At 41.8% G+C, this 26,343-nt stretch overlaps 1 protein-coding gene across 2 annotated transcripts in view; it reads left to right on the top strand.

Annotated features, from left to right (window-relative positions):
* Positions 1 to 898: 898 nt before the first annotated feature.
* The window catches only part of KCNJ14 (potassium inwardly rectifying channel subfamily J member 14), a 43,910-nt gene continuing 18,465 nt past the window's right edge, over positions 899 to 26,343 (top strand). Inside the window, exons 1-2 of one of the 2 annotated variants that reach the window (XM_060780432.2) lie at positions 899 to 1,430; positions 6,865 to 6,970. The gene's annotated coding sequence lies outside the window, so the exon portion shown is untranslated. The remainder of the gene's footprint in view (positions 1,431 to 6,864; positions 6,971 to 26,343) is intronic. The other variant, XM_060780433.2, reaches the window with a different exon arrangement.

Genomic DNA, 26,343 nt, shown 5'->3' with positions numbered 1-26,343 from the left:
AGAGTATTTTCTGTTGCTCCTGGGAGTTCTGTATGCCAAGTTTGGTTCAATTCCATCATTGGTGGAATTCAGAATGCCTTTTAATTGTAGGTGAACTATAAATCCCAGCACCTATAACTCCCAAATGACAAAATCAATACCTGCTGCCCTCAGGCCCACTAGTATTCAAATTTGAGCATATCGGGTATTTGTGCCAAATTTGGTCCAATGAATGAAAATGCATGTAGCCGGGGGGGGGGGGGAGGATGTGGGCTTCAGCCCCCCCCCCCCCCCCCGAAATTCTCATGGTGGACCACGAGAAGGCCTTACTGGTACATTATTTAAACTGTTATGTTTATTCATATCATAATCTGATCACCATGCTCAATATATCCCATATGCATGAGGGTAGTGGGGTAACAATACAAAAGGTTTGCTAGGGTAGATCCTCTCTAATTCAGATTCAGCCCCTCCCCCCCCCATAAAACTCAGCCCCCCCCCCCTCCCACCACAAAATCAAAATTACATGTATGAAGTAGCAACAAAAATGTTATGGTTGGGAGTCACCAGAACATGAGGAACTGTATTAAGGGGTCACGGCATTAGGAAGGTTGAGAAACACTTATCTATATTAAAATAAAAGTTTTCTAAATTTCAAATAAGAGCCCTTCTTTACAAGAAAGAAATCTGCCAGCCTGCTAAGGGACATACTTTGCAGCCTTTAAACATCCCTTATATTAAAGGATACCTGGCAACCGCTATTCCAGCCAAGTATAGTAAATATATGATAGAGAAAGACAGAGCTGTCTATGGTTTGAACCACTCATGATCCCCTGGGAGCATTTTCCATGTATTGATTTGAAGGCCAGTGCTTTATTGCTGTGTGTGCAGAGGGAGGGAAAAAATAGAGGGAGAGAAGAGAGCTTGCCAAAGAGAGAATGAAAAACCTAACAAGCTGAGAATTACAGAGAGAGAGAGAGAGAGAGAGAGAGATTTCACAAAAATATAAGAAATGCAAAGATAGGCCTCTACCCATCCTCACTTTTCAGTTCTTTCTCCCAGCACCCTAATCTGGCTCTCGCCCCATCCAGCTGTTTAAAAACAGCTGGACAGGGAGAGAGGGATACCCAAAACCAACCAATCCCCAAAGGCCAGGGGTGGGACTTGTGTCCTTGCCTCCTTCTCAACTTGTGGCAAATTCTCCAGGGATTAGCTGGGCTCTGCATCCCCAACAGTTAGTCTGAGGAAGCAAAGGAGAGAAGAAGTCAGGGAGAGACAGAGAAAAAGAAGAAGAAGACATCCTTGGCAGTCAGGAGGATACCATCAAGGGAAAAGAGGAGGTGAAAAGGAAGAAAGAAAGAGAGAAAAGATGTGTGATTAAAGAAGTGTGAGGAAGAGCAACCAGAAACGTTCTGTGAAAAGATGCTCAGGGGATGTCCAAGTTCAATGGGGTAAGTGGCTGCTTTGCAAAGAGTTGTCCAGGGAGGGACTTCAAGAAGGAGGCGAAGTGGTGGAAAGGGTTGATTGTGGCTTTTGGGACAACTGTGATCCTTTTGGTACTTAGGGTTCCTTTTGCCCAAATGAGAAGATGTTGACTCTTGAATGCCAAGGCAACATGAGAAGACTGTAGCAGGTTAGAGCTAGAAAGAGTACGGTGCAAAAGTAACAGAAACACAGCAGCCACTCATGTGGGTAGATTGAGTGGAGTTGAACAAAGCATTATGGAACAGTGGAAGCAATCCAAAGTACATGCCAACAGCAACACATTACAATGCGTGTAAGACTATAGGAGTTCTAGAAAAACAACAGGTAATCTACTTTCATCAGTGGAAGATGGGGACAATGACAGGAAAAGAGTGGACACATGGATCTGTAATGGTTTGAATGGGGGATGTATGGCTTGAGAGCAGTACATGTGAAAAGGATCTTGGAGTCCTCGTGGACAACAAGTTAAACATGAGCCAACAATATGATGCAGTGGCAAAAAAAGCCAATGGGATTTTGGCCTGCATCAATAGAAGTATAGTGTCTAGATCCAGGGAAGTCATGCTACCCCTGTATTCTGCCTTGGTTAGATCACATCTGGAATACTGTGACCAATTATGGGCACCACAGTTGAAGGGAGATGTTGACAAGGGTCTGGAGAACAAGCTCCATGAGGAGTGGCTTAAAGAGAAGGCTGAGAGGAGACATGATAGCCATGTATAAGTATGTGAAAGGAAGTCATAGGGAGGAGAGAGCAAGCTTGTTTTCTGCTGCCCTGGAGACTAGGATGCAATGGAGCAATGGCTTCAAACTACAAGAAAGGAAATTCAATCTGAACATTAGGAAGAACTTCTTGACTGTGAGAGCTGTTCAGCAGTAGAACTCTCTGTCCCGGAGTGTGGTGGAGGCTCCTTCTTTGGATGCTTTTAAACAGAGGCTGGATAGCCATCTGTCGGGGGTGCTTTGAATACAATATTCCTGCTTCTTGGCAGGGGGTTGGACTGGATGGCCCATGAGATCTCTTCCAACCCTATGATTCTATGATTCTTGAAAACACACAACAACAACAAAGACACTGCAATCATTAGAAGTTGAAAATTCAGAAGTGGGTACACATAAGTGAGGAGGGAGAAATATGGGGACTGGATGTAGATCGAGAGGTATAGACAAACAGAAGGTGGGCACTTGGAATGATCGTGCATTGCAATCAGAATTGAGTTGCAAATATAAGCAAATCATTCCACTCTGATGCATAACCGTGGGTACTTTGTCACATCCGTTTATCCTTTTGTAAAATGGAATTGATTCCCATTTCCCTTATTTGTTCTTTGTGTGATGGTGAGATGTAAAGTATACTATAATGTGTTGTCAGAGACTTTCATGGCTGGAATCGCTAGATTCCTGTAAGTTTTCCGGGCTATATGGCCATGTTCCAGAAGCATTCTCTCCTGATATTTCGCCTACATCTATGGCAGGTATCCTCAGAGGTTGTGAGGATGCCTGCCATAGATGCAGGTGACACATCAGGAGAGAATGCTTCTGGAAAATGGCCTTACAGCCCGGAAAATGCACACAACCCAGCTACTATAATGTTGCCATATCTGGGACTGTCCTTGAAGACTGCTCAGAAATGTCTTCTGGCATTAGTCTGCCCTAATCTTAAACTCACAGGTGCTTTCCTCCATTGCGGCAGCTGCTGATCAAAAACATGCAAACATGAGTAGCTCAATAGGTACCTTTTCTGTGGGAAAGTAACGGGGCTTCGTGCAGTCATGTCGGCCACATGACATTGGAGGCGTCTATGGACAACACTGGCTGTTCGGCTTAGAAATGGAGATGCGCACCATCCCCAAAATCAGATACAACTAGACTTAATGCCAAGGGGAAACCTTTACCTTCACCAAATCTTTGTAACATATAAGCAAAGCGCTGGCCGATTCAATTTGCATTTTAAACTCCAACCTCATCTCCACCTTGTGGAACCCCTGGTGGCACGGTGGATTAAACCCCTGTGCCAGCAGGACTGAAGACCGACAGGTCGCAGGTTCGAATCCGGGGAGAGGCGGATGAGCTCCCTCTATCAGCTCCAGCTCCTCATGCAGGGACACGAGAGAAGCCTCCCACAAGGATGATAAAAACATCAAATCATCCAGGCGTCCCCTGGCCAACGTCCTTGCAGACAGCCAATTCTCTCACACCAGAAGCGACTTGCAGTTTCTCAAGTCGCTCCTGACATGACAAAAAAAATCTTCATCTTCTTGAAACTCAAGCCCATGACTTTGATATTAACTCTTATCCATGGAGGCTGCAGAAAGATTAATATTGCTCTGGGTCCCTCCTGGGTTCCTACCTGGGGTAGTGATGACCAATGTATAGCTTTGGCTGTGACAATCATTTCCAACCCACTGCATTTCAAACACAGGAAAAAAAAACACAACTCTCAAACTTCCCATTTCTGCACAGCTGTAATGCACCATGTAAAGGAAGGCAGGTATAGACACCTAGGGTTGTGACATCTTGGAATCCATAAGAAAAGGTAAAGGTTTCCCCTTGACATTAAGTCTAGTTGTATCCGACTCTGGAAGGTGGTGCTCATTTGCATTTCTAAGCCGAAAAGTCAGCGTTGTCCATGGACGCCTCCAAGGTCATGTGGCCGGCATGACTGCATGGGATCAATAATGCTTGATTTTATCATAGAGTCATAATCTTAGAATCATAGTTGGAAGAGGTTGCATGGGCCAATCCATTCAACCCCCTGCTCAATGGAGGATGTCAAACCAAAACATACCTAGCAGGTAGCTGTCCAGCCTTTCTTTGAAGGAGAAGGAGACCATAGACAATTGATTCCATTGCCAATCTGCTTTCAAGGTCAATACATTCCTTCTAATGTTCAAGTGAAATCTACCCTCCTATAACCTAAAACCATTAGACTCATTTCTACCCTTGGAGGCAGCAGAAAACAAGCCTGCCCCCTCTTCTTTGTGGCAGCCTTTCAGTTATTTCAAGAGTGCAATCATTCAAACCCCCAGCCTTTTCATCAACAAGCTGAACATGTCCATCTTCATACATTCTGTTCTCCTACTTCTTATCAGTCTTGCTGTCCTTCTCTGAACCCACTCCAATTTCTCCATAACCTTTTTAAATGAGGTACCCAGAACTGATGAGGCCTGACCAGCCCAGAATGTAGTAGGGCTATTACTTCTCTTGACTTAGAAACTATGCATCCATTAATATAGGGCGAGATATCATTTGCTTTCTTTATGGCAGCATCACATCCCTGGCTTATGTTCAATTTATAATGCACGATAATCCTAATTCCAACCAATTATGGATCCATTGGATGGTGTTTCCAGCTGTTATACAGATAGTCAGTTTGCTAATCAAAATATCATGGGGGGGTCTTATAAAAATGCTCTGCTGAAATCCAGATGATAAGAGTGTGACTTGCTCATGGGTTTTCATGGCATTGCCTTGCAAGGATTTGGATCCTTGTATTTTGGAATTCTGCTACGCCCGTACCTTGGGAAGTCTGACTTGGCCATGGTAATTACATCCCATATAGACTACTGCAACGCTCTCTACGTGGGGTTGCCTTTGAAGACTGTTTGGAAGCTTCAAATGGCCCAATGGGTGGTGGCCAGGTTGTTAACAGGAGCGGTGCTCAGGGAGCACACAACTCCTCTGTTGCGCCAGCTCTACTGGCTGCCAGTCTGCTACCAAGCACAATTCAAAGTTCTGGCTTCAGCCTATAAAGCCCTAAACAGTTCTGGCCCAGCTTACCTGTCTGAATGTATCTCTCCTTATGAGCCATCTAGGACCCTAAGATCTTCTGGGAGGCCCTGCTCTCGGTCCCGCCTTCTTCACAGATTTGGTTGGTGGGAACGAGAGACAGAGCCTTCCCAGCGGTGGCCCCTCAGCTGTGGAACGCCCCCCTTAAGGATATCAGATCGGCCCCCACCCTCTTAACATTTTGCAAAAAAGTTAAAACCTGGCTTTTTTGAGCAAGCTTTCCCAAATGCAAATCCAAATGGAGCCCCCGGTGGCGCAGTGGGTTAAAGCACTGAGCTGCTGAGCTTGTTGATCGAAAGGTCGCAGGTTCGATTCCGGGGAGTGGTGTGAGCTTCTGCTGTCAGCCCTAGCTTCTGCCAACCTAGAAGTTTGAAAACATGCAAATGTGAGTAGATCAATAGGTACCGCTCCGGCGGGAAGGTAACGGCGCTCCATGCAGTCATGCCAGCCACATGACCTTGGAGGTGTCTACGGACAACGCCGGCTCTTCGGCTTAGAAATGGAGATGAGCACCACACCCCAGAGTCAGACATGACTGGACTTAATGTCAGGGGACTACCTTTACCTTTTACCTTTCCCAAATGCAGTGTAGCAGACAAACTCTGATCTTTGGAATGACTGGACAATGCGATCGGATAATGATTTTAGTAATTGAGATGCTGGGAATCTATATTATTATCAGTTTTATTATTTTATGTAATGTTATTTATGCTAAATGTTTTAATTGTTTTTTTGTTATTGCGGGCATCGAATTGTGCTATTTGTAAACCGCCCTGAGTTGCCCTCGGACTGAGAATGGCGGTATAGAAGTATGGTAAATAAATAAATAAATAGTCCAATACTATAACCATTCTGACTGTGAAGTTGTCTACCTGCCCCCTTTAGAGCCATTTATGTGGTGACCCTATATGAGTTCTCCTCCAATACTCAAACCACTACACCATACTGGAGGGAGCTGCCAGTGGTGCAATAGGTTAAACCCTTGGGCCAGCAGGATGCTGACTGACAGGTCTGCAGTTTGAAACCAGGGAGAGCAGGTTGAGCTCCCCCTGTCAGCTCTTGCTCCCTGTGCGGGGACATGAGAGAAGCCTCCCACGAGGATGGTAAAACATCAAACATCTGGGCATTTCCTGGACAACGTCTTTGCAGACAGCCAATTCTCCCACACCAGAAGCAACTTGCAGGTTCTCAAGTCACTCCTCTCTCTCTCTCTCTCACACACACACACACCATGCTGGATCTCACTGCTAACATTTGCCAATATATTAAACAAATATAAGAATCATTTTACTAAAATAATCCTTTACCTCAATGGTAAAGTCACTCAGAGCAAAATGTACAGTTCTTGCAGTTCCCAAGGAAAGTAAAATAACGACTTTTTCCATGAGAGAAATCCTGTTTTCTAGTGCCGTAGATACCTGCGTAAAGTAACTAACCCCCACTAATACTAGTGAGCCAAGCTATAATTCAAGGGAGCTCAGCTCTGGCCCTTCTTTTTTTCAGAGAAGGAACAATAACGTCATCTGTCAAGGCAACTGATGAGTTTTCCTTTTTCTGGCAAGTGGATGAGGTGATAACAAGTCTTTCAAGTTTGATTATTGTTTGTGACAGATTATTGTACGAGATGTCAGAGGATGAAGAAAAGAACCAAGCTGAGTTTCGGAAGAGTCTTTCCTTTCCTTTGACGGAATTCGTATTTTGCTTAGTAGTTTGAAAGGTAATACATCTTTATAAGATTATTTCCATTTCTAACACAAAGGGAATGGTTGCATTTATGGCTGAAGGCCTTCCGTTAAAATTAGGTCTGTTCAATACACAGTTATAGCTCTATAATTCCACTTTAACTGCCATGGGACCATTCTATGTAATTCTGGGATTTGTACTTTAGTGAGGCTCTAAAGCAGTGGTTCTCAACCTTCTTAATGCCGTGACCCTTAATACAGTTCCTCATGTTGTGGTGACCCGCCAACCATAAAATCTTTTTTGTTGCTAATTTATAACTGTAATTTTGCTACTGTCATGAATCGTAATGTAAATATCTGATATGCAGGATGTATTTTCATACCAAATTTGGCACAAATACCCAATACGCCCAAATTTCAATACTGGTAGGATTGGGGGGGGGGGGGGAGGGGGTTGATTTTGTCGTTTGAGAGTTGTAGTTAATGGGATTTATACTTTGTCATCAAAGAACATTCTGAACATTCTGAATTGAAACAAACTTGGCACACAGAAATTCCATGACCAACAGAAAAAACTGGAAGGGTTTGGAGGACATTGATCTTGAGTTTTGGAGTTGTAGTTCACCTGCCTCCAGAGAGCACTGTGGACTCAAACAATGATGGATCTGGACCAAACTTGGCACAAATGTTGAATATACTCAGATGTGACCACTAGTGGAGTTTGGGGAAAATAGACCTTGACATTTGTGAGTTGTTATTGCTGGGATTTATAGTTTACCTACAATCAAAGAGCATTCTGAACCCCACCAACGATAGAATTGGGCTAAACTTCCCACACAGAACCTGCATGACCAACAGAAAATACTGTGTTTTCAATTGTCTTTGGTGACCCCTCTGACACTCCCTTCACGGGATCCTGACCTCTAGGTTGATAAACACCGCTCTAAAGTTCTCTGGCAGAGAATTTCAAAAACCTTTCCTAAATCAAAATGTGTAGATTTCATAAGATGTTGGTATCGTTGTTAAAGTGGAATCATTACATTGTGTAGCATGAAAAGACATCTAAATTACAAGTCTTTTGTTCATTTTTCCTCTATCTGTATATCAGGATGTGTGCTAGGTGGCTTGTTCAGAGGTTTCTGTACTGTACTTCCCATAACCCTTCACCAATGAGAGTGTGTGTTAGGATTGATGGGAGAGTCAGTTAAACAATATCTGTAATGAAACCAATTTCCTATCCCTATTCCAAAAGCTAGTGGCAACTAAGGGACAGTATTGGAAATCAAAGCCTTTCCCCCAGTGCATTTCTAGATGTTCCAAGCAAGAACAAATGGTGTCAACAGCTCTCAGCCCTCGGGGGAATTGGGGCAGCGATTGACAGAATCCTCTTCTCATTCTGGTTATTTCACCAGGTCTGGCGCCATGTCACCCCCTACTACTCTCCCCGCCACACATACACACACACCACATGCCGCCAATAGGGTTTCTTCTGTCCCACAGTTATGTCCAGTTTCTGTTGTTCTGGCCCTTGCTAGCCTGAGGCAGAGCTTCTGCTTTTCCACGCTCTGAAAAGCAGCTGGCACATGCATGGCACATGAGAAGCACTTGGCTGAGCCAGCAGCTCTGTGGATGTCAGCAGCTTGGCACAGGGCTGAACACTTGATGGGGATCAGTGCGCACGAGAAGCTTAGGCCAGGCACAAGGGATGGAGAGAGTGATCCAACCACCTCCATTTCAAGAAGCCCCAATACCTATCAATGCTTCTTGAAAAACTGGATGTGGTTTCAGGCAGTGGTGCTGTCAAAGTAGGCCTTGAAGGTAATATTTGGGGCCCTTCACTTGACAAAATGGATGGGAAGACCTCCAAAACAGTATGATAGCTTTTCTAAATCTTGAAGCAAGTGAGATACTGTTGTTGTGTGCTTCAAATTGCTCCCAAGTATGCCAGCCCTAAGGCAAACCTATTACAAAGTTTTCTTGGAAATGTGTGTTGAGAAGCGCTTTGTCCTTGCCTCATTCTGGGGCTGAAAGTGTGTAATTTGTGGCGTACTGTAAAATAAACCACGTGTAGTTCACATTTGATCAGCCCACACACTCCCTTGCCAGAGAAAGAAAATATGCCATGCAGATTAACAATAAAGAACTGTGGGAGGTTGTAAATTTAAATAAACAGAAGCTTTACCACTGTTTCTGAACCAAAATACACCCTGCAGTATAATAATGTGTCACTCTGATTTGTGTAACAAGTAACAGTAACTTTACTTCAGTTCAAAAGGTCAAACAGTGCAACAATATATACAGCAGTTTCTGTGAATTCTTATAGAGAACGGAGGGAATAAACAGTCCTTTTAAACAGTCTTAAAACATTATTCATGCCTTAGAAATGATCAGGCTTCAGAGAGTTGGCAGCCATTTCCTTTCTAGCTGTTTCCAGTTAGCGCTCTCTTCACTCTCTGAGGTGAAAATGGCGGTTAAAACTGTTTCTCTCAGCAGCAAGCTAGAGATAGTAACCCATCAGAATTCTAGCTCCTGGCATGCTCAGCCAATCAGCTGCCGACACATGTGTTTCCAGTCAACCCATTAACATCATGGCCTTTTTACAAATCCCCACAAGAACAAATAGTTTACTCTCCGTAGTTCAGGACAACATATGTGCAATGTGATCAGTTGCATCAACTCTCATAATGTGCTTTTATGAGAGATTTAAAATTGTCTTTCTCTGTCCATGCGGATAAACCCCTTCAGTAGCTCATGAAGTGAGAGCACACTCCAAACTGTCTGTCTCTCTCTGCTTCTGTCTTCAAACTGGCTCTCTCTATTCCTGCATAGCTCAAGCCCAAACAAGAATGCAACAGTATCCAAAAGTCCCAGGCTCAGCCATCTCCCCGGGCATTGCCCGATCAAGCAGCTTCATGCATCTTATTTTACAGTTGACACACACACACACATTCACTGATTCCTTGCATGCTAAGCAGGGATACAAACCCTGATCTCCAAAGCCATAGTCCAATCCTCAAACCACTATACCAGCATTGGTTCTCGTGAGATGTGAAGCATTTCTATTTAAAATGAGGATGGAGGTTGTTATACTGTTATATGCAAACTCTAAAGTTATCGGTAGTTATTTGTGCCACTGACTTTGGTAAAAGAGAATAACCTGCTATCTTCCTATTTTCCTGCTACATTCTACTTTGCTAAGTATCATTGTCTTTTCCAATGAATCACGTTTTCTCATGATATGACCAAAGAATAACAATCTCAGTTTCCTCATCTTGGCTTCTGGGGAGTATTCAGAATTGTGGTGGCATTGGGTGTTTTCCATGCAATTTAGAAAGTTTTTATACACCTGATGAATTCAAGTTGATTTGTTAGAACCTTATTTTTACTGTAGTAAATGGGGGGGGGGGGGGGGGAGAGAGAGAGAGAAGCTGCTTTTCTTTTCTTATTTTTTAACATATATTTTGAAAACAAGTGTGGAAAGAGGTTAGGACTAGACAGTTGGTGGCCATCTGATCGGTCACACTCTTGTTTGCATCAGCAGCCAAGTGGGCCATATCATTCCCCTCGTCCTTTTATCTGCACATATATGCAAAGCTTTGCATAAATCCTGCTGTGTCTATTAAATGATTTGTTAGATTTATTATCACTGGTTTATAACATTTGTGGGCCAACTTGCTAATTACTTCCCTCCATATGCAGGTCAGGAAAGCAGCTCAGCATCCTTTTAAAAACATTTACACTTTTTTTTAAAGCATCTCACTTCACTTTTTTGTGTGTTTGTTTTTTTTTATGTCAGAAGTGACTTCAGAAACTGCAAGTTGCTTCTGGTGTGAGAGAATTGGCCGTCTGCAAGGACGTTGACTAGAGGACACCTGAATTTTTTACCATCCTGTGGGAAGCTTCTCTCATGTCCCGACAAGAGAAGATGGAGCTAACAAATGAGAGCTTACCAGCACAAACACAAAACAATCTATGCGTAATGTCAAAGTGTATTATCAAAAGAGCATATAGTATTCCATTTACCAAAATCCCCAGTACATAGCTCAATTCAGTGAATACTATATGCTCTTTTGATAATACACTTTGACATTATGCATAGATTGTTTTGTGTTTGTGCTGATACTTTACAAGTACTCTGAGATATTGTATAGTAGTATTACCATATTAAAATGAGAGCTTACCCCACCTCGTGGATTCGATCTGCCAAACTTCAAGTCAGCAGTCTGAGCTCCCAGTGGCGCAATGGGTTAAACACTTATGTCAGCAGGACTGCGGTCAGCTCCAGCAGGGACATGAGAGAAGCCTCCCACAAGGATGGTAAAAACATCAAACATCCGGGCATCCCCTGAGCAACATCCTTGCAGACAGCCAATTCTTTTACGCCAGAAGTGACTTGCAGTTTCTCAAGTTACTCCGGACACACACAAAGTTCAGCAGTCCAGCCAGCACAAGGTTTTAATCCATTGTGCCACCACGGCTTCCTTTGTTGTGATATGCCTTCAAGTCATTTTCCATTTATGGCCAGATTTTCTAGGCAAGATTTGTTTGGGGCGGAGATTGCCTATACTTTCCTCCAAGGATAAGAGAATGTAACTTGCCCAAGGTCACCCAGTATGTTTTCATGGCTGAGTGGGGATTAGAACCTTAGTCTACAGTGTTGTACTCCAAAACTCAAACCATTATACTGCTCTGGCTCTCTCATGCCTTTACCACATTGAAACTGCAAATTGAATGTAGTGGATGCGTATAGTAGTGTCTTTGCCATCAGTCACAACAGTACTGGTAAACAGCTGATCTATGTGTTAGAGGATCTTCACATAGCAAGGACTTCCTAAATATCATTTTACTCTGACATACTATCTCTTAAAGCAAGAGATTTCCTGTGCCTAGTCCTCAAAATAGAATATTGAGCACTGTCCTCTGAAATATTGTCATTTGCGAAATGTTGATGGTATGCATCCTGTTTAGCTCATTTCAATGTCAGGGTCTTTATTCCCACTCCTCAATCTTCTTCCACATTACAGGACAAATCAGTTGATGGGTTATGCTTTCTCGATAGAGTAGAAACCCCGATGCAGCCTCCTGACTTCATTCTAGTCAGAGGAAGGTAGTTTCTTCGTCATTACAGTCTGACCTTGAAAAGAGCGGCTTCCCTAAGCATTAATAACCTATCCAGAGGCAACTTAAAACTTCCAGCAGAACAGGGTTGTGTATTTGCTTTCCGCTCCCCTGGATTAATTACAGATTAAAAAGTGGCTTTAAAGTTCAACTCAGGGTTTGTCTACATGGGGAAGTGGGCTTAATCTTTATTAACTTGGGTGCGGATTTGCTATAGGGACTAAACCCCATGCTTACATTGAAATTGGGAAATTATGTGTGCTCCCAAATACACAGACACACACACAAGCTCTGCATTTCCACGTACCATCACAGTGTGGGAATGGTTCGGATTTTTAAAAAGAGGGTGAGAAGAAATGTTTGAAAGATACAGTTCTAGCAGATCTCTTACAAATCTGTCATTTCACATATATATGTATAGCCCCCCTTATGTGCTAACTATGGAAGTCTACATTCATTTCTGGAAAAGGACACACACAAACCAATTCAGTGTGATTAGTAGTTTAAGGATTGGACGATGACTCTGGAGACCAAGGTTTGCATTCCCTCTCGGTCATAAAAACCCACTTAGTAGGGCAATTTATCACATTCTGAAGCAAGTGGGACAGTCTGATGTGCCTTCAAGTTGTTTCCAACTTAAGGAGAACCTAACCTATCACAGAATTTTCTGACAAAACTAGTTCAGATAATGTTTGCCTTGATCTTCCTCTGAGGATGAGAGAGCATGAGGATGAGAGAGCATGACTTGCCCAAGATCACTCAGTGGGTTTTCATGGCTAAGTGGGGATTCAAACCCAAGTCCAACATTTCCTGTGTCCAATGTTCAAGCCACCACCTTCCTACATTGTAATGGCTTTGAATAATCAATTAATAGGCTGGAACTCACAAACTTATTTAGCTGCAATTTCATTCATCAGTTGGCAGCCCTAGGCATCAAATGTGATATCCCATTTGATGACTGCAACATCAAGCACATAAATAATTTAATGCTTGTTTAGATGGGAACCATGAATCAAAAGAAAAAGGTGTTTTTCTGGCACCATGAAAAATAGTATTTTTCAATATAGCCTCTAAACATCCTTTGGAAACCACTGCAGAGTGGCTTGTGGTCTAAACAGGAAGGGGTCTCACTTTGTCAGTTGGGGGAAATACGACTTTGTCACGCTAGAGAATGAATGCACTTTAAATCTGGTTGCTGCCTCCTGCAGAATTCTGGGTTTTGTAGTTTAGCAAGGCTGTTAAAGGCTCCTCCCTAAGCTACAAACCCCAGAAATATGCAGGAGGCAACAACTGGATTTAAAGTGCATTCATTCTTTCGTGTGATGAGGCCCATAATCTTGTCACTGTATTGTTGTAGGTTTTTCAGGCTATATGGTCATGTTCTAGAAGCATTCTCTCCTGATGTTTCACCTGCATCTATGGCAGGCATCCTCAGATGTTGTGAGATCTGTTGGAAACTAGAAAAATGCGGTTTATATACTTGTGGAATGTCTCGGTGGGAGAAAGAACACTTGTCTGTTGGAGCTAGGTGTGAATGCCACACCTAAAAACTCTCAGGCCATCAAATACTAATCAAGGTGGCCAATTGAAACATTCACACCTAGCTCCAACAGACTAGAGTTCTTTCTCTGACCCGGGAAACTCCACAGGTATATAAACCCAATTTTCCTAGATTCCAACACACCACACAACTTCTGAGGATGCCTGCCATAGATGCAGGTGAAATGTCAGGAGAGAATGCTTCTAGAACATGGCCATGTAGCCCAAAAAACCTACAATAACCCAATCTTGTCACTTCTTGGACCCTAGCTTTCCCTTGGCTATCAAATGATGTATGAAAATATAGGAACCGACCTGAACACAAAGCAAAAATCTTTTAGAAGTCCTGGTGGTTTTCAATGCTGCCAACAACTACTATCTGCACTTCCCAGGAAATAGCATACTATTGAACTCAAAGGGGCTCACTTTGAGTTATTACACATGTGGGGTCATGCTGGATGTGTTCTGGCATAAGTTAAAAATAAATCCATGCATTAATTAAATAAATCTCCCTTTCCCAGTTTAATCTACTAGATGACTCTCAGACAGCCCAAGAATCCGGACTCCCTTTCATTGGTCCAAAACACCACAGTTAAAAATTAAATTATTTAATTAAACTTCAATTAAATCAGGATAGGAGAGAGGACAGGGAAGACTGGCATGGAACAGAAACAGATGGTGGGCAAGCCCGTAGCCAGAAATAAATTGCGGGGTGGGTGGGTGTTGGAACAATTTTTTTAGCAAATAATGAAGAGTTGGTCCGTAACACAAAATAATTTAAATTCTACGACTCCTTCTAGATATTTATATAGACTTAATTAAATCAAATTCTGTTTTAGCTGCAAAGTTTCAAGTTTTTTTTTAAAAAAATCTGAAAATGGCACTTAATTGGTAATTTAGTGGTTACAAAAGAATGTCACAACACCTGTTGGAAACACTTGAAAACTGTGTCAATACACTCCAACAGAAATCAGGCTTCATCAATAAACTTTGATGGACACTCAACAGTGAAGGTCCAGTCAGTCCTTCTTGCCATTGAACTTATGTATGTTTCCAAATGTTTAAGAGTTGAAAACAACCTTTCATTTAGAGCTGTTGACACTGGCAATGTTGCAGAAATCTGGTTTCTTCACATTCAGAATAAAAATCTGTCTATCACAAACCAGATATGCTTCCAGTGCATTTGATGGTTTTTCAGCAGGTGTAATCTTTTTACATTTTCTACACCACATGTAAAAGTCTTCCATCAGTGTGTCAATATCTTGAAGGCATTCGTTGTTAAGTTCTGTGCACTTGTTCAGGTTGGATTTTAAATGGCCACAATTAATAGGGAGAAACACCTGTATTTCCTGAACTACTTCCTTATTCCTTGTAAACCTTTCTTGAAGCTGACTGCAAAAAAAAGTCCAGAAAAGGGATGTACACATTTTATTGTTGTTGTTTATTTATTCAGTTGCTTCCGACTCTTCGTGACCTCATGGACCAGTCCCTGCCAAAGCTCCCTGTTGGCCATTGCCACCCCAGCTTCTTCAAGTTCAAGCCAGTCATTTCATCTATCTTGCCCTTGGTCGGCCCCTCTTCCTTTTTCCTTCCATTTTTCTCAGCATCATTATCTTCTCCAAGCTTTCATGTCTTCTCATTATGTGGCCAAAGTACTTCATCTTTGCCTCTAATATTCTTCTCTCCAGTGAGCCGTCAAGCATTATTTCCTGGGGTATAGACCAGTTTGATCTTCTTGTGATCCAAGGCACTCTCATCTATCTTCTTCTTTCTTTTCGCTCAGCCTTACTTATGGTCCAGCTCTTGCATCCATAGGTTACTATAGGGAATATCATTGCTTTAACTATGTGGATCTTCATTGCCAGTGTGATGTCTCTACTCTTCACTATTAGCCTATAATATTGTCAGAATGTTGCTTTTAAAAATCTGTCCTGAACAGATGCAAGAAGTCCTAACTTCTCCATCCATAGATTCCACCATTGATCTTGCTGAAATTCTTTCACAGATTCTCTGCATATCTCCCTGGCTTTTTCTAAGAGACTGTCAACATGTTGCAGACTACAGAAAATGTCCATATCTAATCTTTGTAATATTTTGTTAAGCCAAAGGGATGATTACATAAGTTTTCTTAGGATGTGTATAGTTACTACAAAGTGAGCATTCAGAACAGCTAAAAAAGGTGTCCAACTTGGACTCTGTTGTATAGAGGACTCTTTCTTTAGATCTCCAAGTGTTCTAACTACCACACTGTACAGTTCAACAAAACATAAAACTGTATCATGTAAAACCCAAAAGTTTCACTAAGTGGCAACAGGTTGTTTACTCTTGAATCAAGGAAACAGTCTTTTATATTTTTCTTCAACTGTTTCAGTCTGATGGATGATGCTCTACAGAAATTGCTCGTAGATAATATTGTTCCTTGGCAGTTTTTTATAGGTGGACACAGCAAGTCTTTGCTAAGGCTAGATTTAGTGAGTAAGTATTGCAGTGGATGTAGACAGCCATAGGATATTTCTGCGCTATAATTGCCTGTGCACTACGAATATGACCACTCAAATTAGCAGCTCCGTCATAACCTTGTCCACACAAGCATTGCAAGTTCAGCCCATTTCCCACCCCCCAAGTTTTTTTTCCAAAATAATGCCTGCAAGTCATCCTCTTGTAATGTCAGTTATCTTCACAAAGCCTGTAAAGCCTTCTCTTATTCCTGCCACTTCAACATCAACGTACCTTAACAAGATCGATAACTGTTTTCAGGTACTCACATTCAAAGTTTTATCTGCCAAAACAGAAAAACACTGTGATGCACTGAATCTTTCAAAAAAAATTGACTACTGTGTCACAACAAATGTGTATTACTTCATTCTTAAAGACAGTTCTTGTCTGCCAAAAAGGACAATAGTTTCCACAAGTAGCAGAATTTTTGTTCTGTTTTTCTCCCCTGCTTTTTATCCTATTTCTTTATCATGATGATAGGTTTCTTTGGCAAAGATTGAATTATATGAACCAGTGGTAGAAACCTCAGTTTCCAAAGTTTCCCCCTGAAATCCAGGTGTGCATGTTTCGGGGTCTTCATCAGTATCCACTGCTGCAGTGGTTCTCAACCTGCTGCCTTCTTGGTCTTCAATATTTAGCTTTTTCTTTTTTGCCATGAACTCAAAAATGTTCAGTTACTTTGAAAAATGTTTAGGTATCTTATGGAGTCAGCTGGATGAAAGGAAACAGGAACCAACAGGGCTTTAAGTTTTAGAACAACAACTCAAGCTAACAGACAATTGCACAGCAAGACAGCTGTGTTTAGAATGACCCACAGCTACTTTCATGTCTTCTTTTTATACTCCAGTGGGAGGAGTGAGAAGGCATTTTTAGAAACTATATAAAATACCTTCAATCTGGTATCTAGTTATTCAAAATACTTGATAGTTTAGGAGAAATTAAAGTATAAACTTTTTAAAGCAAGCACAAATTAGCATAGTTCTTACATGGCTGGAAATATCATAAATTGTATTTAAACTTAAGTTTTTCTTATGGAGTTTAACCTGGGGAGTCCGATTCTGATGTCAGTTTCAGTGGATTATGTCATCTTCATGTCAAAAACATTGATTAAACAACCATGTCAAAACTTCATGTCAAAAACATTGATTAAACAACCATGTCAAAACTTGGTGGTTTGCACCATTCCAGCTATTGATGCTATTGCAATGTAATTTGATGGAAAGATTGTAATGATAAAGTGAACAAATTATCAATATTTGGTTGAGATAGTGCTTGCAGTTCTGGAGACACTGTAATCTTGCTTCTCATAGACTTAGCATGGGGATTTCGTTAACCAGCTAGATATCATGAGTAAACTAGATTTTTCAAACTGAAAAAATTCGGAAAAACCCATAATCCCCAACCCCGGCTATGGGCTTGATGGTGGAGTGCATGTTTTCACTGCTTTATCCAATGACAACACACAAGTCTGAATGTTCATTTCTTATACTTTAATGGTGGTCTCCATTTACCTGTGTATTTATCTATGTGTGCCATCAAGTCGACTATCGATCTATAATGACACCATGAATTTCACAGAGTTTCCTTAGGAAAGGAATACTCAGAAGGTTTTTTTTTACTACTTCCTTCCTCTGAAATATAGTCTTTAGCAACAGATGTTCACAGACAGCGTCCCATCCAAATATTAACCAAGACCAACCTTGCTTAGCTTCCAAGATCAGAAAGAATCTGGTGCTTTTAGGGTATTTTGCCTGTCTGGAAGTAGAATACTTTGCAAGCAGAATCATTGCAGGACAGTCAGAATACAGAAGGCTTAAAGTTATTTAACAATATGATTTCTTTTGGATCGGTCGGCTAGGGGCCTTCCACACAGCCATATAACCCAGAATATCAAGGCGGAAAATCTCACAATATCTGCTTCGAACTGGAATATCTGACCCCACACTGCCATATATTCCAGTTCAAAGCAGACAATGTGTAGAAGGAGCCTCAGCCACCTTGGTGAATCATCAAAAATTCTGGGGCTGGATCTACACTGTTATATAATCCAGTTTCAGGATGCATGCAGATACGTATTGAACTGGATTATATGGCAGTGTAGTTTTATATAATCCAGTTCAATGCAGTTTATCTGCATCCTGAGACTGAATTATATGGCAGTGTAGATCCAGGCTGGAAGGTGAAGTACCTAGAGAAGCTAAGCTAGAGAATCACTGATCAACACAGTTTGGAATTGCATTATATGATCATTGTAGACCCATATAATGTACTTCAGTGCAATTCAAATGGCATTATATCAGTCTACATCAGGTATGGGCAAACTACATCCTCCAGGTGTTTTGGACTTCAAATCCCACAATTCCTAACAGGAGTTGAAGTCCAAAACACTTGGAGGGCTGAAGTTTGTCCATGCCTGGCCTATACTGACCACATAACATAGTTCAATGCAGTTCAAACTGCAATATGTGGCATTGTAGACCCGGCCATACTTTCAACAGTGCATCAGAGACCATATTTAACTGAAGAGAAAGAGTTCAAAACAGAAAATGTGGGATTTTATTCTGCTGTGTGGATGGGGCCTCTAAGGGCCCTTCCACACAGCCCTATATCCCATAATGTCAAGGCAGAAAATCCCACAATATCTGCTTTGAACTGGCTTATCTAAGTTCACACTCAGATAATGTGTAATTTTCTGCCTTGATATTCTGGGATATTGGGCTATGTGGAATGGCACTAACTGGATTATTGGATAACAATATGCGATCGTTTTCTGGGTGAATGAATAGCTGTATAGCTTCCATAAGCAAAAGGGGTCAAAGCTTTGGTTGATACACCAGCTACACTGCTTTTGAAAACTGGAAGACCTAAAGATGGTATTGCACATGCTTTAAACCTTAAGATAGAACTTCTGCAATGCAGTCTATATTAGGCTACCTCAGTACAAAGTTTGGAAAGTCCAACTTGTTCAAAATATGGCAGCCGAAATGTTTACAAGTACATCTAGAAGTGAGCATATCACACTGATACTAAAATCTCTCTGCTAAATGCCAATTAGTTTTTGGGCAAAGTACAAAGTTTTGCTTATCACTTTTAAAGCCTTACATGGTTTGGGTTCACAGCTCAACGAGCAACTGTCACCTAGCCATTTTCATCAGGTGCCCCAAGACAGTAGAATGACCTGCCAGGAAAGCTTCAACAGCTAAGCAAGCTGTTGGAATTTAAAGCACAATTAAAGACCTATCTGTCAATTTTAGCCTATGAATGTAAACTTACATTTTATTAGTTGAAATGATTTTAATGTGTTTTAATTTTATGCCTGTCTTGTTAATGGTCTTGTTTTTGTCTATGTATTTTAACTGTATTGTGCTCACTTCACGTCTTGAGGAGAGGCAGATTATGACTGCTGTTGTTGTGATGATGATGATGAAACAAAGACAGCATTGATAAAGCATGAGGCAGGCATGTAGCTGGGGTGGGGGTAGCCGAAATTCTCAGGGTGGTCTGCGAGAAGGCCTTACTGGTACATTATTTAAACTGTTATGTTTATTCATATCATAATCTGATCACCATGCTCAATATATCATATATGCATGGGGGTATTGGGATAATGATACAAAAGGTTTGCTAGGGTAGATCCTCACCCCCCCCCCTTGAAACAAACTCACCCCCCCCCCGAATCCAACTCAGCACCCTCCGAATCAAAATCCTGGCTACGGGCCTGGCATGAGGGAATACATATGCCTCTGTGCCATCCATGTGCTGGTGGCTGTCACTTCTTCTGAACCTCTTCGTGCTTAGGATGGGCCCTCTCCCACCCTCCCAGTCCCTGCCTCTCTCCGATGCCTAGATCCAGCCGGGACCAGAACAGTTTAGCATGTAGTGTCCTTTGGGCAGCCAATCAAGGGCAGCTGGCCTCTGGCACCAACAGCAGGGTTTTACTCCGGCTTTCCGGCCCTGATAATTAATCAGACCAGGAGCATGGCTTTAGGAGATGGACAGATAGCCTCTCTCTCCCCTCCCCACCATGCACACCAAGCAAACAGATGCAGTTCAATCTGCTTGCATTACAGACCGGAGAAAGCCAGAACTCTGGACCATAAAAATCCCATATTTTATGACCCCTCCTCTACTCTGAGATTTTTGCAACTAGAATCCCTCAGAACAGCCGGAGGGGAAAGGGGCAGAGGTAGGGTATTTCTTTGTCATTTTTTAAAAATCACTTCTAAACCATCTTTCTACCTACTCAAAATGAACATTGGCTTTAAAAATAAAATAAAGAATCAGTCTCCCCTCCCTCCCACCCCCAAAATCACCAAAATAATAGTACCAGACAAACAAGTTAGCCGGTTGATATTCACCAAACAAGAAATAAACTGGTCTTGCATTCTCTCTACAAAGCACGGAGAAAAGTATAAGGTTGTAGCTGAATGCTTCTATTTAAGTGGCATGTTTGTGGCATAATGTAAAATAAACCATGTGTAGTTCACGTTGGTTCAGCCCACACATTGCCTTGACAGAGAAAGAAAATATGCCACTCAGGTGAACAGTAAAGAACAAGTAGTTCACTCTTCTTAGTTCAGAGCAGCATATGTGCAATATGATCAGTTGCATCAACTCACTAAATGTCCTTTTAGAGAGATTTAAAATGATATTGCTTTGTCCATATGAGAGACCTTCTTTCAGCAGCCAAGAAGCAAATCACTCTGTCTCTCTCTGCTTCTCTCTTCTCTCTGTACATGCATAACTCGATCCTGAACAAAACTGCAACAGTATCCAAAAGTTCCAGGCTCAGCCATCACCCCATGCAGTGCCCGATCAATCAGGTTCATGCATCTTAATTTGCAGTTGACACACACACACTCACTGATTCCTTGCATGTTCCAACATGTTTGGGGTTTTAATCTAAACTGGTGATACTCAAAACTTTGCCCCCCCCCCCCCCAGGTGCCACTACTCAGAAAAGGGCCCTGAGAAAAGGACAACTAATGTGGACAGCATAAGTAGAGAGAGATATGCCTTAGCTGGGTTTTTTTATTGTCTCGATACTAACTATCTCAGATGCATTAAAATTCAGTTTACAATCTTATGGTTCTCAAAAGGTATCCACAGTGACCCATATATGCATTGCCAAATAAAATGAAATTCTTCACCAAAAAGGAGGGATTCAGTATTTGGATTCAGTACCATGGGCAGCTTCTTTAAAGTTCAAACTGAAACTTGGTGTAGATTCACAATCCTACAACATAGGACATGGACTGTCTTCAGATCTGTAAATTATGATAAATGAACATGAACAATTAACAAAGTAAACAAACAAAAATGGTGGAAAATGGTTAGAAAGAGGGTTAGAAAGAGCAATCTGTTTGTCCCCCCTGTCCTAAAAAATCCTTGAACAACAAATTGCAAAGCCTCCTTTGGAAATAGCTTCCATTTCCTATGAAACAGAAGGCAGAATATGGATTGTGCATCATAGAATAGAATCATAGAATCATAGAATCAAAGAGTTGGAAGAGACCTCATGGGCCATCCAGTCCAACCCCCTGCCAAGAAGCAGGAATATTGCATTCAAATCACCCCTGACAGATGGCCATCCAGCCTCTGCTTAAAAGCTTCCAAAGAAGGAGCCTCCACCACACTCCGGTAGCAAAATTAGAAAGATTCGGACATTCTAGCGTGGATGTAGATTAATGTGGTTTGCATTTACACCCTAAAAGATAAAGAAGGAAAAAGTGCAAGTAAAATGTGAGGACAAGTGAATATTTATGTATTCTGGATCGAGCTTGTGCTGGGTAGATTGGAGTCATTGTTTCACTGTGTGGCCTTTTGCAACATATCAGCAAAATGACAGAACATATTGTTCTTGTTTCACATAGGAATGCAGGGAATGACAACATCTTACAAAAACACATCGTTGGCAGCCACACACTATTGCATCCCATATGTGTTGACCTGATAGGCATATGCACACTACCTTCTATGTGCTACCCCAAGAGTGATAATCATGTACCTTTCAGCTACTGATGGATTACAACTCTCCATGTTCTTTCCCTGCTGGGACATGCACTCCAACAAAATGTGGAGGGATGCATGATTTCTATCCCTATGCCACTCTCTTAGTGCTAAATCCAATTCTTAATCTCAAACTAGAGCATATTTCCCAACTCTTCACAGATGAAAATTGGGCGAGTCGGCCCCAAAAGATTGTGATCAGGCAACGAGAGGGCAAAGACTATTGAGTTAGAACAAACTTTCAAGGAGAAAAATTGTTGAATTTATGCATTGAGTTTTGGAAGGACAAAACACCACCCTCTCCCTTTTTCCTCCCCGCTGTTGAATTTATTGGGTGCAAACTACTTTTGCATTTTTAAGTCAGTTTGCGGCAACTGAAGTAAGTCAAGGATGAAGAGAAAGTAGATGGGAAGAAGGAGAAACTAGGATATTTTAAAAACCGCTGGGAAAATGACAGGGAACTAAATGGAGCTGTCCATATGTCCTAGAGTGAAATAATGTGGATGAGCTCCTGGGCATTTTTTACCCCTGCAAGCACCAACACATCTGATACAACTGGAAGTGACACCATATTGTTTCCAGTGTTCTTTTTCCAACAATTTTGACCTATGTATTTGAGGGTGTTATAGGGAGCCTCGTTGGCATAGTAGGCAGTACATCAGTCTCATAATCTGAAGGTCGTGTGTTCGAATCTCACATGGGGCACACCTGGAACATTTTGTGTATACCAGGAATCAACGCAATTAGAATTTAAACTCCCTTTTGGAGCCCTTTGTGGTGCAAGGTGTCAAATCGCTGAGCTGCAGAGCTTGCTGATCAAAAGGTCACAGGTTCAAATTTGTGGAACAGAGTAAGGTCCTGCTGTCAGCACCAGCTTCTGCCAACCTAGCAGTTCAAAAACATGCAAATGGGAGCAAATCAATAGGTACCACCCCAGTAGGAAGGTAATGGCGCTCCATGCAGTCATGCCAGCCACATGACCTTGGAGGCGTCTACAGACAATGCTGACTCTTCGGCTTAGAAATGGAGATGAGCACCAACCCCCACAGTTCAGACACAACTGGACTTAATGTCAGGGGGAAACCTTTACTTTTACCTATAGTTTCAAGGTACAAGGGGCCAGGAGATTGGAGGCAAAACCATTTCATTTCAGAGTAGTTTTAAGCCAAGGGGTGTATAAAAAGCGGTCAATTTCTTCTGGAAAAAAATGAATTTGGGAGAGGTTCAGAGGCCACAAATTGGTATCCCCCACTTTTCCCATCACTACACTGAATGGAAGGGAATTTAATAACTCAACACATGTAAGTTCCATTGATGCCGTAAGATAATAATTAGATTTTGAGTTTACAGAATTATCTGGGTACAACTGTATAGACAATAGACAATTTCCACAAAAGTTCTTCAGAGCCTTTCCATTTGCTGTTGTCTAGATGTTCAGGCAAGCACTTCCAATCATTTTGAAGTGTCAACACAATTCGATGTTATTAATTCAAACACAGAGTCATTCAGTAGTTTGAGTGTTGGACAAGTATTCTGAGAGACCAAGTTTAAATCACCTACTACTCAACTATGGAGACCCACTAGGTGACCTTGGGGCAAATCACAGACTCTCCATCTTAGAAGAATGCAGTGACAATCCTGTCTGAAGGAACCTTGCTGAGAAAACCCCATCTTAGGGTTTCTATAACTCAAAAATCTCTTGAAGGCACACAACAACAAGTACCACTAAATGGCCTGGAGATGGTTGATTTGATCCTTAAACCCAAGGAGAGTCTTCTTTTAAGAACACTAAATGAAGTATGAGTGTCACTTCTTATCTTGGCACTTATTATTAATGGCACAAAATTACCTTGGACAGCCTCAAATACCCAGCATATCCAGGGAAGACCTTTTGCCATTGGTAGCTGGAGGGGTTGAGATTACAGCTTCTTTTTGTCCTTTGTCTCTCACACTGAGGCACGTAGGCATACCTGGGGAACCTGGGGCCTTATCAGATTTCTGACAGAAATGGATTGGTCCCTTATCTCTCTCTGAAGAGAACAATGGCCACAAAATTATAGAAGTTGCAACGCTCTGCCCTTGAGGAGGAAAAGTTGGCCAACTTTAAGAGGTGGGATCCCATGGTGCTGGTCCAATTTGGGACAGCAACAAGTTTCTGTGGAGGTCATGAAGATGAAAGGATAAGGTCATCTGATGCAAAGCACTTGGGGGAATCCTTCTCAATTGGTGTGAAAAATAGTGCTGACACTGTAGGTATATTCTATTCATCTTTCAGAGTGTACTCTTGGCATACTCTGCCCCGTCCCTACTTGAAAAATAATTCTCTTATATAAACTAGATGTACAACTGCCTGCTTTCTAGAAATTCAGTGGCCGGAGTCCAGAGTTTGTCTTGCTTGCATGAGAGAGAAAGCATTTGCTCTGTTCACACTAGGAATCACAGCTGAATTCTTCCATTTTCCTACCATGATGCAGCATCTTCAGCAACAACATGGGGAAGGATACAAAAACCATCAGGTGTGACTGCGCATTGAGCTGTAGTGAAGAGAAGGGACCAAGAAAGTCCTGGTACACAAACAGACATCCACCCAATCTTTTTGGGATGCATTCCACAGTCTTTAAAAGAGAACTGTCTCCCCCGACTTGAGAGCTGTTCAGCAGTTGAACTCTGCCCCAGAGTGTGGTGGAGTCTCCTTCTTTGAAGGCTTTTAAGAAGGAGATGGATGGCCATCTATCAGGAGAGCTTTGAATGCAATTTTTTGCTTCATGGCAGGGGGTTGGCCTGGATGCTCCACGAGGTCTCTTCCAACTGGGATGCTTCTGGGATGCTCTTCAAATTGGCTGGGCTGCAACTCCCATCATCCTCACTAAGCACAACCAGTAGGATTACACTATATAACAATATAGTGTTCATAGTTTGAAAGTGTTATTTCCCGTTTAATTGTGCAATACTTACATTATACTCCAGAAACTTTGTTTTTGTGGCTGCCGCAAACTATGTTGAATTGGTGGAGACTCTATGAAATATTCATTGGAAAACTATAACAAAATGTGCTGCAGAATATCCTGAAAAAACTAAGTTTTGCAGTTTAATAAACTTTTCCATGTTTTTATGATAGAACCAATTAGGAAATGCCATTTAAAACTCAGGAACAAAAAATGTGTTACATAGCGTTATGGACATTGTAAACTAGCATCCTAAGAAGAACCTAGGTTGTGGAAATCTGGGTGATAGTGACACATTTATTTTCTGGATTATACTCATACCTCATTTTTCAGTCATGATGAAGCAGTTTAATATTAAAAGCAAGACTAAATTTTGTACATTAGTCTCTTCCAGTTTCTCATAGGTATCTCCTTTTAATTATTGCTATCTCTACCCAGCTTATTTGAAAGATGTGGCAAGAAAGTTGGCACTTACAAAAACAACTGCTGCAGCTTCTCCCAACCTTTCTTTCCCCTGGTGACATAGCGGGTTAAACTGCTGAGCTGCTGAACTTGCTGACTGAAACAGTGGTTCGAATCTGGGGACTGGGGTGTTAGCCCCAGCTTCTGCCAACCTAGCAGTTCAAAAACATGCAAATGTGAGTAGATCAATAGGTATTGTTTGGTGGGAAGGTAACAGCACTCCATGCAGTCATGCTGGCAACATGACCTAGGACGTGTCTATGGACAATGCCAGCTCTTCCACTTAGAAATGGAGATGAACACCACTCCCCAGAGTCGCACACGATGGTTGTAATTTTTGAGAGGTGTTGTCCTCAAGTCATTTATTACTTACACTAAGGCACTATCACAGGATTTTCATGCTTTTGCCTTTCTATGCCTTTCTAAAGTGTGACTTCCCCAAGATGACCAAGTGGGTTTCCATGGCCAAGACATAGTCGATTGCTCATACCATGTTGCCTCTCTTAGCAGTACTTTTTTGGCCTTGATCATTTAGCACAGTTCTGATAGATAATTCCAGAGGAAATTCCACTATCTAAATGTCTGGTGGTCCCATTTTGCCAGAGCATTTGGAGGAGGGGAAGGCTCAGTTCCTCCTGCTTTGTCTTGGAGGGCTCAATTCCCCATGTCCTCCCATTCTGGTGTCCATGTCTACACAACTTCACAATATGAAATCAAAAACGCATTCTTTCACTTGTCAAATGTTTGCCCGAATGCATTTCAACACCACAATGTTGACAAAACCCATCTTTGCACCAATTGTGTGGACACACACTTTTTTAGAAACTGTTCCTATGTGA

The sequence above is a fragment of the Anolis sagrei genome, chromosome 6, assembly GCF_037176765.1.
Source record: "Anolis sagrei isolate rAnoSag1 chromosome 6, rAnoSag1.mat, whole genome shotgun sequence".
Lineage (NCBI taxonomy): Eukaryota > Metazoa > Chordata > Lepidosauria > Squamata > Dactyloidae > Anolis > Anolis sagrei.
The sequence above is the reverse complement of the archived record's forward strand: the minus strand, read 5'-3'. Positions and strand labels throughout refer to the sequence as shown.